An 18908-nucleotide genomic window follows, 5' to 3' on the forward strand; every position below is an offset into this window, starting at 1 on the left:
GAATATGCGTGTGTGAGGTGTTTATGTGCGTATGTGGGTAGCTGTGGTGCGTGCGTATGTGTGCGCGTTTCCATATATGTATGCATATAAATATGTAATATGTATAAATATGAATATGTAATATATATAAAATTAATTCATTTCATATATATAAAATTAATTCATTTATCATCCATAAAATTCAAATTACTTGAAATTAAACCTATACACATAAGTGTACCGGTATACAACCGCCACCGCCCCTTAAACACATACGCAAACTCTCATTTACTGTCAATCATGCACGTATAATTTATATCAGCGGAAAATCAAAGCCCACACGTAAAAACTCATGGATAATAACGCATCTTTAGACAGTTGTACAAACACACTGACACCTACTCATGCATAAAAAAGAAAATAACATAGAAATGCACTTAGGAACGCATAAAGATACATATAACCGCGTTGTTTTGCGCCGAATCAGCTGGCATTCTCTTGAAGAAAATGCAAATTTTAATACTAAATAAATACATAAATTCAAAGAAGGGAGGGAATAAAACTAAACTGTAAGGTTATTATTGATAAGGAATGTCTATGAAATTGTTGATGTATGCTAATGAAAATATCTTTCGTAAAATTTATGTATCATTTACGGCGCATCAAAAGTATATTTTATTACTTTCCAGTTCTAATTTATAACTTGAAAAGTAATAATTTATATGCTTTGCAATAATTAATATAGCAATTTTCAATTAAAATTAATTGTTTATACCCTATATATATTTATGTATTTGCAATAGCTCGGAAGCATATTTGTTTAGTTTCTGACTTTGCACATCAAAAGTACACACGCGCACACTCACACACAAATATTTAAAATTATATAGTTTTCCACATGTGTGTGTCTTTCTGTATGTCTATTATTGTGTGTGTGTGTATGAATATGTATATGAAATATGTATATATATATATATATATATATTATATATATATATATTATATATATATATACATACATATATATAGATAATATATATATATAATAATATATAATATATGTATGTATATATATATAGATAGATAGATAGATATACATATAAATATATATGTAATATATATATATAATATATATATATAAGAGAGAGAGAGAGAGAGATAGATAGGATAGATAGATATACATTAAATACATATATGAATATATATATATATATATATATATTATATCTCTATATATATAAACGGCAGTTTGTCTGTGTGTGTTTCTGTGTGTCTGTTAGGTTGTACCCTCACCCTGACCACGGCTTTCCACCGATTCTGATGAAACTTGACACACACATAGCCCAATGTCATAATTCAAAACTAATGCAGCGAAAATTTTGAAAAGTTCCCCCAGTTCTGAAAAAAATCGATAAATTCGACATGGGGTCGAGAATCAGAAACACAAACCACAGACTGTCTAGGGGACGCAACTCGACCTTTTTAACTAAAAAAATTTACCATCATTTTTTTCCAGTTTTTGGCTATAACTCTCTAAAAATGCTTTATTGTTATTTCCCTTACAAACCCGAGCAACGCCGGGCGATACTGCTAGTATATATATATATATACACACATTAAAATATTTAGATACGGACATGTCAGTGCGTGTGTGCGTGAGTGAGTGAGTGAGTGACCGTGTGTGTGTGTGTATGAGTGTGTATGTGTTGAATCATAAAATACACATAATACGCATTTTTCAATATCGCTTCGAAAAGAGCTATGAAACATCACAGAACATTCGGTAGTGAACGTCCAGAGATCGTCTGACATTTGTTTCATATCTTTAGAAGATACGATGGCTGCGTTGCACAAACACGTTGTTACCAAATTACGAATGTGAAACTGACTTTAAAAATTATCACAACAAATTAATAGTTAATTGTTTTATATGTAGAAAATCACTAACCGACTCAATTTATTAACAAAACCACCCACAAAAATTCTCTTTGAATGAAGGCAATTATGATAATATCTTCACTAAGATTGATAAACGCATATTTAATGCCATTTTGAAAATATATAGTGAAATATGTATTTAAAATTCTGGTCGGTAGTGTTGTAATTGTAAATCTATAGATACTTGGTGCAGCTTCTGAATAATAATGTTGGTCGCCTAACGCAATCACACTCTACGGATATTAACTGAAATAAATTTAAAATGTAAAACGCAGGATCGAAACAAGGGGCAGTAGTAATAATCCGTTCTGATATAGGCACAACGCCAGCAATTTTGGGGGAAGGTATCAGTCGATTACATCAACGCCCGCCTCCCAGTATTTCACTGGTACTTATTTCATCAATCCCGAAAGGATGAAAGGCAAAGTCGACCTCGGTACAATGTGAACACAGAAGGGAAATACGGACGAAATGCCGCTGAACAATTTCTCCTCCGGAGCGGTAAGGATTCCGCCAGGTCGCTCCCTTGATAATAGTAGTAACAGTAATAATAACAATAACAGTTTTTGCTAGAAAAACTGTCCGATTCATATACATTCATATATAGACATTTATGCAAATGGAAACACATACACAAACATAAAACGTATACATATATATACACTCATACACGTATATATTCACATTCGCCGCAAATATGAATATAGAAATATATTACATAGGTATGGGTGAAATAAACTAAATAATGACATACATACATATGTGTGGAGGCGCAATGACAAAGTGGTTAGGGAAGCGGACTCGCGGTCATAGGATGGTGGTTTCGTTTCCCAGACCGGGCGTTGTGAGTGTTTATTGAGCAAAAACATCTAAGGCTTCACGAGTCTCAGCAGGATGGTGGCGACCCCTGCTGTACACTTGCCCCACAACTTTCTCTCACTCTTTCTTCCTGTTTCTGTTGTACCTGTATTTCAAAGGGACAGCCGTGTCACACTCTGTGTCACGCTGAATCTCCCTCAGAACTACGTTAAGGGTACACGTGTCTGTAGAGTGCTCAGCCACTTACACTTCACGAGCAGGCTGTTCCGTTGATTGGATTAAATTTTACCATCATCGTCGTAAATAATGAAATGCCACGATACATATGTACATACATATAAGTGTATGTGTGCGTGTGTGTGAGAGTGTGTGAGAGTGTGTAAAATATTAGAGTTAACTTGTGCTTAATATTTTCCGGAACAGTACTTCAAACGGTGAATTTCTTTAAAATATTTTCAAATATTTTATAAATGGAAAACATCACATTTCATGAAGAGAGTAGTTTAAAATTCAACGGGTGACGAAACGATAATGATATCCGTGGGGCAACTGATGATGATGGTATGCTGGATTGCTGGTATGGCAGCCGGATAGTATTATAATACATCCTCTTGATATATATATATATATATATATATATATATATATATATATATGTATATATATATAATGTATGTATGTATGTATGTATGCATGTATGTACGTATGTATGTATATATGGATGTATGAACGTATATAAACTCAGATAAACTTAGATATGTTTCTACCAAAAATTGGTCCAGGCCATGTCTAACTTAACAGCACCACCTGATAGGATTATTTGAATCCTGTTTAAGTCAAGTTTTGTTTATGGTCCATTCAAGTAGTGAGTTGTATCCAATTATGGGTGGCTTACCTGGTATTCTTTGAAGGAATCTATCCAGACTCCGTTTAAAGTTGATGGGATCCTTTTCCTCTTTGATCTCTTTCGGGACAATGTTAAATCGGGCAGGGCCTGTTGAGGAAAAGAAATTATGTTGCAGTGTACATGTATGCTGTGATCTTGAATTGGGCAGGGGACGTATGGCCCGTGGTCCAAGTCTTGGATGAACATTGAAGCTAATGTTCAGATCGTTTGGGCAAAGTTGGCGGTATATTCTCCACATCGTACAAATGATGTACCGCTCACGGCGACGCTGGAGAGAGTAGAGTTTCAATGCTTTAAGGCGATCCCAATGATCGAGAGCAGCCATGCCTTCAATTCGTTTAGTGAGTACCCTCTGGGGTGATTCAATCCTCGAGATGTTTTGTCTTGTATGGGGAGACCACAGTCTGCAGCAGGTATTCGAGGTGTGGCCGTACAAAGGAGGAGAAAGTGGTATGATGACACCTTGTTCTCTGGACCGGAAGTACTTAAGATCAAGGAACTCATCCTACGAGCTATATCTACCTTCTTGTTGATGTGTGCACTCGAACTGAGATCGTCATCAACAATTACATATATATATATGTATATATATGTATATGTCTGTGAGAGTGTACAAGTATGCGCGCATGCATGTGTGTATGCCTGCATGCGTAAGTGCGTGTGTGTGTTTGGGCGTGTGTGTCCGCGTGCATGCGTGCGTGCGTGTGTGTTTGTGTGTGTTGTGTGTGTCTCAAAATTTTGTAAACAACACACTTACTTGTACTGAAAGACTTTTCTATTTGGTTCTTATTTTTCTTCCCAACTCTCTCCATGATCACTTATCTCCCCTTACCAAAATCAATCTTTTATTTCCTGTTTACTCTTTCCTCCTTTCGATTTCTGTCTCATTTTTAAATCATACCCACCCACCCCTCTTTTCTCAGCTTTCCAGTTTCTTTTCACCGATTCCTCTACATTACCCTCCCTGTCTTAATGCGCCAATTTCATTTTGTCTTTTGCCTTTTTTTCTTTTATTTGACAAATAATTAATTACACGGTTGAATTTTAAACTACTCTTCTCATGAAAACTGTTTTTCATGTATAAAAAATTTGAAAATATTTTAAAGAAATTCTCTCCGTTTCAAGAGCTGCTCTGGAAAAAAATGAAGCACAGGTTGACTCTAAAATTTTACACCCTCTCACCCGCACTTACACACACACACACACACACAACACACACACACACACACACACACACACACACACACACACACACTTATCTGTATGTACATATGTATCGTGACACTCCATTGTTTACGACGATGAGGGTTCCAGTTGATCCGCTCAACAGAACAGCCTGTTCGTGAAATTAACGAGCAAGTGGCTGAGCACTCCACAGACACGTGTACCCTTAACGTAGTTCCCGGGGAGATTCAGCGTGACACAGAATGTAACAAGGCTGGCCTATTGAAATACAAGTACAACAAGAATAGGAAGAAAGAGTGAGAGACAATTGCGGAGAAAAAGTACAGCAGGGTTCACTACCACCTTGTGCCGGAGCCTCGTGGAGCTTTCGGTATTTTAGCTTAATTCACAATGCCTGGTCTGGGAAACGAAACCACAATCCTATGACCGCGATTCCGCTGCCCTAACCACTGGGCCATTGCACCTCCACATATATGTTGTATGTATGTATGTATGTATGTATGTATGTATGTATGTATGTATGTATGTATGTATGTATGTATGTATGTATGTATATATATATGTGTGTATGTATGTATGCCACTATATTGAAACTAAAGTACATATTTCCAAAATGAAAGTTGCTGGCATTACATTCTAGAGCGAGAGGGGGGGGGGGAAAGAAATAAGGGAAGATGGATGGCAAACGTACTTAATTGATGGACAGCCGCAGTGCACTATTGTAAATCGGTCTCCCTACACTTTTCTCCATGTTCTACACGTACTGGCACGGCTTTCAATATTGTCACCGAAACAAACAATCCTTCACAATTATGCAAATATACGAGATGATGCCGAAAATTTTATGGCTTTGGATAAAAGAAAATGCAGGAGGATCAGTTATGATTTTATTCACCATGTTCACCTCTCAGAATCACACACTTATTGCAGCGGTCCATAAGCCTTTCTAAGCCCAGTAAAAGAACCGAAAACCTGGGCCTCCATCCAGCCTTTTGCGACAGTCTTAAAACCAGGAACTTTTCAAAATCCGCTCGTATGTGAATGACTGCTTTTCATTTATTAAATCTACCTCAATTAGACGTACCAATGTATTATCAAAATTAAAACTCAGCTTCAAGTCTTAAAACCAGGAACTTTTCAAAATCCGCTCGTATATAAATGACTGCTTTTCATTCATTAAATCTCCCTCAATTAGACGTACCAAGGTGTTATCAAAATTAAAACTCAGCTTCAAGTCTTAAAACCAGGAACTTTTCAAAATCCGCTCGTATGTGAATGACTGCTTTTCATTTATTAAATCTACCTCAATTAGACGTACCAAGGTATTATCAAAATTAAAACTCAGCTTCAAGTCTTAAAACCAGGAACTTTTCAAAATCCGCTCGTATGTGAATGACTGCTTTTCATTTATTAAATCTACCTCAATTAGACGTACCAAGGTGTTATCAAAATTAAATCTCAGCTTCAAGTCTTAAAACCAGGAACTTTTCAAAATCCGCTCGTATGTGAATGACTGATTTTCATTCATTAAATCTACCTCAATTAGACGTACCAAGGTGTTATCAAAATTAAAACTCAGCTTCAAGTCGTACTGACACGTCAATTATATTGATAAAATCAACAATTTTATTACATTTATATTTGGTGCTGTATTATTCATTAAACTTAATCAGTTAGTTCTTTTTCTTTTTTTAAGCTAATACCAAAATCTATCGCAGAAGAGGACCGCAATAAATTCGTTATCTATTGATTTCGAATTCCAAGGAGAGTGATTTATGCATTTCTTTCTCCCAGGGCTATTAAAATTTCATCTGTCGATGCTATCCAATCGCTTTTCGTTCCATGATTTTACTCGTCTATGTCCACAAACATTTCGTCCTAATCATTCCATCACAGTGTTTTCTTGCTAGAATGTGTCTTCGAACGCCGTTACTCAACAGATTGCGCTTTTCGTAACGCAGTAGCGTGTGATTTAATTTATTTCTAGCAGATAGTATTACTCCTGTTGCGAGTTGAAATAGTACCAGTGATACACACTCCTAGTTTTTGACTCACATCTATTCATATGTGAAGAAAGACCTGACAGGCACTCCGTCAGTTAAGTTAGGTTTATTTTTTGGCTCAAAAAGCAAAAAGCAAGGCCATGTAGGGGGACATGGAGTTATGTACAGGGTGGTGTTCAGGCAAAGAGTTCAGGCCATTTCTGGTCAAAAGAGACTTTGAACCGAGCGGTTGTCGGCATCTTCACTATCTCGTCCGGCAGTTTATTCCACGGATCCGCAACCCGGACGGAGAAAGCCCCTCTCCTTCGATTGAGATGAAATCGTCGCAGATAGAGCTTTTCGGAGTGACCGAAATTACATTCACGACTGTACTAGTTGACCTGGTCAATTCAACAGCATGTTCGTGAAATGAATACGCACGTATCTCACACACACAGCAACACACACACACACACATACACACACACATTCTCGCACACACATACATACACACACATCATATATACACACTTATATACATGCATACATATCTGTAATTATTGGGGCCCTGGGACATGTAACACACTGCCCAAATACCAATCTTGAGAAATTAGGCTTCTTAAAACCAGAAAGGAGAAAACTAATTCGAAGGTAACAGAGACAAGCCATCACTGGAACAGTAAAAATCTGTAAAACTTTCCATAAGTTTATCATTTAAACATATATGATCATGTCTTGATATGAAAATATATGCATGAGAAAACATATATACAAATCTGCTCATATACAAACATACATACATACATACATACATACATATATACATACATACATATAAATATGCACATACATACATACATATATATACATACATACATACATACATACATACATACATACATACATACATACATACATACATACATACAAAAATACCCTGTTGTTGATGTTGAAATTCCAATAAAGGAGCATTGGATCAATGTTAGAGACCGGCTCTTACTCTATTGGCAAAAAATCGTGAAATAAAATTGAACAATAACATGCATACATACATACGTACATACATGCACACACACTCACACATATATACACTCCAACAACACGCACACTATTAACGTAGGTCTCAGGAAGATTGAACGTGGTACAAAACGTGCCAGGGTTGTCCTTTCGAATTACAGGTACAATTCATATTCTCCATCTGATTGGACGGAAGTAACGTGAAATAAATTGTCAACGCGTCACCAGGAATCAAACACACGTCCGCATGATCGTAAGCGGATACCTTAAACTCTAAGTCACACGCCTTCACAATTACGAAAGAACCGACATAATATATCTTCTATATATACCACAGGCGAAAAATAAGATAACGTAAACAACATTTTCTCTTGTGATATATAAATGGTATAAACGTGGGAGACATTGTGTGTTTATTTTCTTTGTGCTTCAAAACCTTGCAGAAAATAAATTTGTCAATACTGGATGCAGAATAAAATCGCCTTACGTAAAAGACAACCTGCGTGTTTTCCTGTGTTAATTGTCTTTTGTGTGCGTTGTGTATATTTCATGTGAATCTTTCTGAAGATGGCGGTCCACAAATATCTATGTTATCCTTATTAACTCAACTCTTTTTCCGGCCTTGAATATACATGCAATTTTTATTTTGTGTTGTAAGTAAAAAGAACTTTCATAATTGCGTAGTCGTATATGTTCACCATGTTTGTTATAATGAAAATACATTTATTTGTTACCTGCTTCTGAATAATACATATGTCACTGCTTGCCTTCCATATATTTCATTCTTTTATAGCCTGCTTCAGTGTAACGGAGCAGCGCTTATTAACTGCTGTTTGCTTCAGCTATTGTGTATCCTTACGTAGCACTTGGTATCTAACGTATTATGTCAAACATACAAACACACACTCACAAACACAGACCTACAGACACACATACATTCATAGAAACCGCATATATACATGCGCACCTACATACATATATGTATATGTGCGTACATATTTGTGTGTGTGAGCATAAATATCTATCTATCTATCTATCTATCTATCTATCTATCTATCTATCTATCTATCTATCTATCTATCTATCTATCTCTCTATATATATATATGTATACACACACACACACATATATATATATATATACACACATATATATAGGTGTGTGTGTATAAATATATATCCATGCATGCGTATATATACATTCTTACATACATACATACATACATACATACATATATACATACAAACTTACATACATACATTTGAAGACAATATCACAAGGTGTCCTCGCCTGAAACGAATATTTAACAACTATATGTAACAAAAACAAGTTTGAGAAAGATAAAGAAATGAAGCTAACTCGCAATGAAGCTAAGAGTTGCTGTAATAATTACGTGGTAAAACTTGTTCACAAAATTTTCGTTTTGTATTCTATAGCTTTATGCCAATATCCTGTAAAAAGAAGCCTTGCGCGTCTAGAGGGATAGTGTCGCTGAGTAACTTGTATAAAGGTTCTCATATTTATTTCTATTCAAAGAATAATGTTCTGTATTATGTCTTGAGAAAAGACCTAGCTTTTATCAACATCGACTGTATTTTCTCAATTGAAAGTCATTTTAGAGAAACCAAATGAAGAATAACATTTTGTTCTGTCATGGTGTCTTATGATTTGGTACCGCAGTTCGTCGGTTCCGACGTGGAGGGACCCAGTTGATGCTTTCAACGGAAAGGCCTGCTCGTGAAGTTAATGGGCAAGTGGCGTGGAGGAGTCCACAGGAATGCGTACGATTAACCTAATCCTCTGGGGTGTTCCCTGTGACTTTTGAAATACTGGTACGTAATCGAACTCACAACTTTACGATTGTAAGACAAGTAACCTAACCAGTAAGCGATACACACACAAACACTCATACACACGCACGCATACACATAAAAGCACACTCGCACGCGAAGGCATACACATATGCAGACACATGCAGACACATGCATATACATACATACACACACATATATATGCATATGTAAATACGTGATCTGATGAATAAGTGTCCGGACTGTTGCCATAGTAACGAAGCTAAAACACGGAGAGTAAAACGGCATGGCATAGATTGACCTTGAACTCTGTTGTATATGTGCAATACGTTTTAACGTTTTAGGTCACTTCCGCTGTTTACAGCAGTGCTTGGCAGGAAGGTGTGTAGCTTGTGATCGTCGCATTGACCACGACAGAGGAAGTTCATTAGAAAATCTCTCAAATTTTACCAAAATCTTGGCGATACTTGTTCAGAGACCAATGCAAAGTTTTCAAAAAGTCTTCATCGTTTTCGACGAAATCAAGGAGATCTTGTGCAACCTAAACCCGAGCGTCTTGTAGGTCAGCTGAAAGCAGTTTCGGCACAAACTTGGCAAGCAAGAGTCTCACACCCGAAATCCTCAGTGATAATCAACTCAACTGAACCGTAACTAATCTGCAAATCCTCTGATAACTCACGGATGGTGATTTCACGTTTTCCCCCCGAGCTGTACGCACATCTGCAGCTTGTGGGTCACCCAGTTACATTCGTCAATATCGGCATTTTTTCTATAATCTTAGAAACGTCTGCACGACTCGTACACTTGTGTCCGACTCAAACACTCCTCATCATACACTTTCTGCAACTTTTGTACGCCTCTGAGCAGATACCTCCATGACAATTTTTTCTGTCATGTCAATCACACACTACACACCTTCCTTCTAAGTACTGCTGTAAACAGCGGAAGTGAGCAAGAACTTTAAAACTTAGTTGGCATGCACAACAGAGTTCAAGTTCAAACTTTGCCAAGAGACATTACTCTGCGCGCTTTAGCTTCGTTTTCGTTGCTATGGTAACAGTCCGGATACTTATTGATCGGACCCCGTATATATTGATATATACATATGAATTTTTGTATGTATGGTGCAACGATTTAAAAAGAAACAGCACGAACGGAATGAGGTTTGGAATATAATGCACTCTTTTAACGCCGCAGTAGAAGAGGTCTTAATGTTTCGCTTGTTAGACGTTCATCAGAAGAAAGGAAAGGTGAAGACCAGAAGGAGTGAGAACGTGAAATATGAGTGGCAAGAAAAGGCAAGTAATCACGAAGCCGACTTGCATATCATTTTGCGGAAGACGTTTATATATTAGAGATGAAAGGGCTAAGTGTGCAGATACAATAATGTATATCTCTCTGGAAGTGAGCATAAGATTGGGTGGTGCGAATGTATGTTAGTATGGAGGGCGTATGTGTATAGAGGTGTGAATTTGTGGCGTTGGGTAGCCAGGGTGTGGAGTGTTATTGTGTATGTGTGATGGGTGATGGGTGGGAAAGAGTCTGAATGAGAAGGTATGATTGGGTACGAGCATAACAGACTAAAGATATTGGAGTAGCCCGTGGATGAGCAATAGCAATGTAGAAGCTGTTATTCATGTGAGTACTAGTGTATAACATGTACGTAGAGGGAAGCTTCAAACAATTATTTAAAAGATAGTGTGATAGAGAGAGAGAGAGGCAGAGAGGGAGACACAATGTGTGTGTATGTGAGGGAGAAATATATGAAATTTGTGAATGAAGAAGTCGAAGAAATATACGAATGTAACCCATAATGGCAAACATACGGCAGGTTTGGTAGAGTATCTAGAGTACTGGATGAAGTTGGTATAAATTAACGTAGAAGTATGAATTATGGTGAACAGAGCAAAAACCTGACGTGAAGTACCTGGTGTAAAAAGAGAAAATTCTAATGTAGTTAGTATAGGTAGGGAAGTAGCAGTAGGGAATACACAGTCACACAAACACACACTCACAGAAATGTGTGTGTGAGAGAGAGAGAGTGTGTGTGTGTGAGATAGAGAGGGAGAGAGAGAGAGAGTATGTTTGTGTGTGTGTGTAGTCACAAATTACAGAGATATAGTTTGATGAAATTTTATTAACAATACGAAAATTCTAATCTCACAAATTGTTTCGTAACTTAAAAACATGTAAATAATTTATATTATGATATTTAATAACAAATAAATTACTTGCATGCCTGCGTGAATGCAAAATGCAAGAAATCTCTGAAACTAATGCAGAATTTAAGCTACGTCCTCAGGCGAAAGAAATTCTTTGTTTAATCGTAAATTCTCTATGTTCCTATAGGAAAGCAAAGTAAAAAATGTTAAAATATTATGGAAGACGATAATAATAAAATTGATATAAATAAATAAGATTTTCTAAGAAATAGAATGAAATTTTCGTAATGTAATTTAAAAAGTAACTTGTAGATATTATTCGTAAAATAAAAGAAAAGATATATATTTATTACTGAAAGTATTAAAGATAAAAGATCATAAACGCAGAGAAAAAATATAATAATAATAATATTATTGTTATTATTATCGTTATTATTATTATTATTATTATTATTATTATTATTATTATTATTATTATTATTGAGTGAGAGATCAGTGCATACCATCAAAGTGACACTGGGGTAAAATATACGAAGCCCAGTATACCCGTCATGACTACCCGTCTGATAAAGGTACACCAGGCACATGCATCACAACCATATGTGCGCAACATGGTGATCTCATATCAAGATAAACAGCACATGACCTTGCAGGTGGGGCCCACTTAGAATTTTCTTCAGGTCGAGTAATCCATCCTGCTCAAAAGGTCCTTGAATAAGGGTTGTTTAAATATGTTGAATGAAACACCCATGTTTCCAGAGGTGAATCATTCAAACCCCAAAGAATCCCTCTCAACACATGGCTATGATGTTCCCCCACTACTTCAGCTCATGATCAGAGATGCACATATCGTCAGCCACTAAGGGACATGCTCAACTGGTTAAGGTCAAACAACTGACAAGCAAATCTGTGGTATTGAGCTGAATATTTGCTGTAGCCCATCTTTTATACCAAGACAAAACAATGTACATGATAACACTTCTAATCAGTTTCATTATTATTATTATTTTATTATTATTATTATTATTATTATTATTATAATTACTATTATTATTATTATTATTATTATTATTTTATTATTATTATTATTATTATTATATTATTATTATTATTATTTTATTATTATTATTATTATTATTATTATTATTATTATTATTATTATTATTATTATTATTATTGTCTTTGCACAGTTTCTAACGCTGGAGATGTATTACAGTGTCAGCTGTTCTCTACCAGTCAGCTAAGGTAACACCCTTATTTTTCGAGCACCATCCGGAGTATACGAGTGGTTCCAGCAATGTTGTTTTCTGCAAGTACTCTATCCTTATTGCAGCCCTTATTTGTTCCATGTAGTACTCAATATTTTTACTCACTGTTCCCAGGGCTCCAACAATTTTTGGTACAACTACCACTTTTTTCAGTGAGTACAAATGCTTAAATTCCCTAGCAACCTATCATATCTCTCGTATCGTTTGCTTCGCCCTGGCCGTGTTCTGCCCTTACCTTCGAAACACGCATTGAGTCGAATCAGGGGCAGCTGATGAAGGGGAATTTTCCTTGTATCGTTTGTCTTGTACTCTGTTTTTTGTTGTTTTTTTAAAAAAGGCCGTTTCCTTGTTGATTTTATGTTTTCGTTTCTCGTTATGTTCTACGTTATGGGTGTGTCTGTACTCATATATATATATATATATATATATATAATAATAAATATTAGGGAATAAATCCAAATTTACAGGGAAAAAATCAGATTTAGGATTAAATCCAATTTTATAGTAAAATATTATAAAATATTATTAGAGACAAAACCACTATTTTGCAAAACAAACAAGGAAAGACTTAATCAATACATAAAATTTTAATAAATAGTCAAAAAAACCGCCACTACAATCGTTTCTTGTCTTGATCGACAATCTTCAGGTGGACTTCCAATCTAAAAATCAATATTTTAAAATATAAAATAATAATTTTAAAATAATTAAAGTATGAATGAAAAAAATAAGTATATAATCCATATATAACCTATATATAATCCATATATAATCAATATATAACAATATATAAACTAAAAAAACCTATCAACAATTAAATATAAACTATAAAATATAAAATATAAAATATAAAACAAAACAAAAAAATAATAATAATATAATAATAAACTATATATACACCCATACACATATACCTAATTATATATAACCATATCTAACTACATACACTAAATCACACACCTATATATATATCCCTATACATACACATAAAAACGTCTAGGCAACTATAAATAAATAAAATAGCTAAATACTTCAACACAATACTTATTCATACTCCCACGCACACACACATACAACCCACATTCACGCTCTAGAAAACGGACATCACTCAAAACTATGAACGGAGAAATGGAATAAATGGAATTAAAAATTATATTCACTTGGTAAAACGAACACTACTTAAAAATTATGAATGAAACAATGCAATAAAACAACAGACATCGCAAATAGACACAAATTACTACGAATTCCTTAACAACCTATCATGATAAACCAAAAACTCATAAAAACATATAATGATAAATCTCCCTTTACTAAACTCTATAACACAATATAGCAATCCCCCTACCCTAAACATTCACACACAAATACACACACGTAAACCACACACCCACGACATATACAAATACCCACACCACTTACACATACCAATACATACATATAAACCTCAACATATACTCCAAAAACCACTCAACCCCCACACAGACAAATAAACACAAAAATTATGAATGGATTCTTTTATAAAACTACCATGATAAGCTAAAACTCACAAAACAGAAATGATAAAACCTCCCAATACTAAACACTATAACATACTTATATAGCAATCCCTTTAATCTATACATTCACACACAAAAACACACACGTAACCACACACCCATAACAAATACAAACACCCACCCCACTCACACACACCCACAAGTACATATAAGCCTCAACATATACACCAAACAAATTACTTTACCAAGGAACTTAACATATGTATAAAAAGTATAACCGCTCTAGAAACGAACATCTCTAAATTAATGAATGGAGAAATGGAATAAATGGAATTAAAAATAATATTCACGTGGCAAAACGAACACCACTCAAAAATTATGAATGAAACAATGTAATAAAACAACCAACATCGAAAATAGACAAATTACCACGAATTCCCTAAAAAAAACCATGATAAACCAAAACTCTTAAAAACATATAACGATAAAATCTCTCTTGCTAAACTTTATAAACAAACCTATAATCATCCCCTAACCTAAACATTCACACACACAATACACACACGTAAACCACAGACCCACGACTTATACACATACCTATACTAACTTATAAACCTCAATATACACCAAAACCCACTCACTCCCACACAGACAAAATTACACATACATCCCAAAACCTAAATAACAAACCCATATACACATTCACACACAAACACACACACACGCAAAACCCACACACACAACGGATACATATACTCCCTCACATATACGCATATACATACTCACTAAACTCGATAATATAACAATATTTACACACCCACACTCATACAGATAAATAAATTATACAACTAAAAACTCACACACAAACTCATATACATAAACACTCCTATAAAAACAACATTAAATACATCGTAATTACCAGATATCAAAAATAACAATATGACATAAGGATAAATAAAGACATACTTACAAGTCAGTTTCAAATTATGAAGTGAAATTAAATTCTTAGCCGTTAAAAAAATCAACCAAAATTACGTTACCATAGAAATAACTTATGTAAAAAAAGAATACGCGCCATGGAAAATAAACGTCATTTAAATTATGAATGGAGAAAAAGAATAAATGGAACTAGAAACTATATCCACGTGGCAAACCAACACTACTTAAAAAATTTTTATTATGAATGGATTCATTAAAAAACTATATTTTATATTTTATAGTTTATATTTAATTGTTGATAGGTTTTTTTTAGTTTATATATTGTTTATATATTGATTATATATGGATTATATATAGGTTATATATGGATTATATACTTATATTTTTTCATTCATACTTTAATTATTTTAAAATTATTATTTTTATATTTTAAAATATTGATTTTTTAGATTGGAAGTCCACCTGCAGATTGTCGATCAAGACAAGAAACGATTGTAGTGGCGGTTTTTTTGACTATTTATTAAAATTTATGTTTTGATTAAGTCTTTCCTTGTTTGTTTTGCAAAATAGTGTTTTGTCTCTAATAAATTTTATATATATATATATATATATATATGCATGTATATATACATGTAGATGTAAGTATGTACATATATATATGTATACATGCATATATTTTATTTATTTATTATATTATTATATATATATATATATCTTATTTCCTATGTAGCTGAATGTACGTGTTTCAGCTGTCATCCAACCAATCAGAAAGCGATTTCTGTTATAATTTGAGTAAGGTATCTTCTTCCATCAAGATAATTAACGTTACCTGGATAAGGTTTCAATTCTTAATAAGGAATTAAAACCACCGCTGCCAAAACGGAATAAAAGATACCAAAGGAGTGACGATAATTATTGCCATATTGGTGTCATCAGTGCTTCTAATATTAAAGAAAAATTATATGGAACGTTGAAATAACCATCACATTAACCTTGAATTGACACCGCTATAAACTTATATCGATTTTTCCAATGTCTAGCCAGATGACCAATTTTTATAGCATGAAGTATTAGCAGATTGAAATGGTGTTTGTATTGTAGTTCAATAGTAGCACTTTTCGAACGTTTTCCCTGCAAATATTGTTGCTACAAATATTAGTAAAATCGATTGCGTTTCAATTTGAAGTTTATGTCTAAGTGATTATAACTAAATAGTTTATTGTATTTATTCTGACACGCAAAAGCCTGCACCTCCTCAAGTCACGATCTAACGCTCTGTAATAGTCTGTACATAATAGATTCAGCTGTTAAAAGTACATCTTATTATCTGACAATAGGAAGCACTCCATGTGTAGCCATCTGTTTACAAGACATCACGAAAAACTGAATTTAAATTAACCATGGTATCACGAAAAGCTAAAGTCAAATGAATCATGGTATTCTTTTGCAGATAGCATCTCTTGTGGTCACAATGTGATAAATAGCGCGACATCCTAGCAGTAGAATGACAATCATCTGAAATCTGTCATGAGAATGTTAGACCCGCATTTCTGCCCGGTTGCGCTTCGTCAGTCGCACGCAGATGCCAGAGCGTACCGGCTACTGACAAAGTCTAAAAGGGCAAAAGTGCGCATCTCATATACTTACCACCGCAGCAGGAGGATTTTGTCTATTGATGGTATATTTCTTTTCTGTTTAACACAGTGTGACCATAACAGGTCAAGTGTCAAGTACCGCATTACATTTGGCTTTCCTGATGTATTTGTATTAGTTACGGTAGTCAGACGTTAATCTAATTCTGTTTCTGTTGTGCATAAAGGATTTTGAGTTACCCGATTGGCTAATTGCAGCGTCAGTGATTTTCCTGTTTTTGTTTTTATACATCAGTGAAGCCCCGGGACATTCTCTTCTAATGAATCTGGAAAGGATCTTTTCAGAGGCCTCTTGCATGGTAACTGATTGACTTGGCATAAAGGAACAACAACGACGTTCACAGCAACAGCAACATATTAATGTTCTACCAAAATAGGCGCAATTGTGGTCGTGTGGTGTGAAGCTTGCTTCCCAACTACATGGTTCCAGGTTCAGTCCCTCTGCGTGACACCTTTGGCCGACCTAACTTTTGTGAGTGGATTTGGTAGACGGAAGCTGAAAGAAGCCCGTCGTATGTGTATGTGTGTGTGTGTGGTTGCTGCATGTACATAAACTACTATAAAATAACGACCATAGGACTACAAAAATATCTACTTCAGAAGGAAGGAAAACTGATCCAGATAGCGGCAAAACACGAGCAAAACAAAAAACTGTTCTCAGTATTTAAGGAAGCTGACAAATACAAACAAGAAATCATACCACCTAAAAAACATGAAGAAGAAGAAGAAGAAGATGAAGAAACAACAAAAGCTATAAAACAAATGAAATCCAAACTAAAAATAGAACAGCAACGAACCATGATAAAACGATGGCAAGAAAAGCCCCTTCATGGTAAATACTGGACTAAACTAACGAAAAGAAATAGACAAAGAAACAATCCCAGCAATGGTTGAGAAGCTCAGGACTCAAAGCAAAACAGAGGGATTTTTAATTGCAGCACAAGACCAAAGCCTCCCCACCAGAAATTACCAAAAACATGTAATGAAAAGAAATATTACAAGTAACTGCAGAATATGTGGAGATGTTCAAGAAACAATAAATCATATTATCTCTAGCTGCCCAGTCTTGGCTAAGAAGGAATATATTCACAGACATGACAGAGTTGAAACTACATACATTGGAAGCTATGCCAACATTATGGAATAACAACAGAAAAGATGGTATAGGCACACACCAGAAAAGGTCACAGAAAACGAGAAAGCAACCATACTCTGGGATATGCCGATACATACAGATAGAGAAATTAAGGCAACAGACCAAGATATAGTTGTCAGAGATCATGAAGAAAAAAAATGCTTTCTAATTGATGTATCAATACCGGCTGATGACAACGTGTCTCTAAAAGAAATGGAGAAACTCTCAAAATACAAAGACCTGGAAATAGAGGTAACTAGAATGTGGAATCTGAAAACAGAAACAATTCCTATCATAGTAGGTGCATTAGGCATGATAAAAAATATTCAGACAAATACATAACAAAAACACCAGGACTTACAACACATATAACATACAGAACATTGCACTACTAGGCACTGCACACATCCGACGCAGAACACTTTCCATACAATAACCATCAGAGCATCACAACAAATCACAGCACATACCCAAGGCACACAGAGCTGTGCTCGGTAGTGAAGTGAAAGCACGCTATAAAAATAAAACTACTGAATAATAATAATAATAATAAATAGTCCGTTACGTGCGTATTTGTCTTTTAAGAAGGGCAATGCACTAACTGGAATATTGTTA

This window comes from Octopus sinensis, linkage group LG9, assembly GCF_006345805.1.
Source record: "Octopus sinensis linkage group LG9, ASM634580v1, whole genome shotgun sequence".
In the NCBI taxonomy this organism is placed as follows: domain Eukaryota; kingdom Metazoa; phylum Mollusca; class Cephalopoda; order Octopoda; family Octopodidae; genus Octopus; species Octopus sinensis.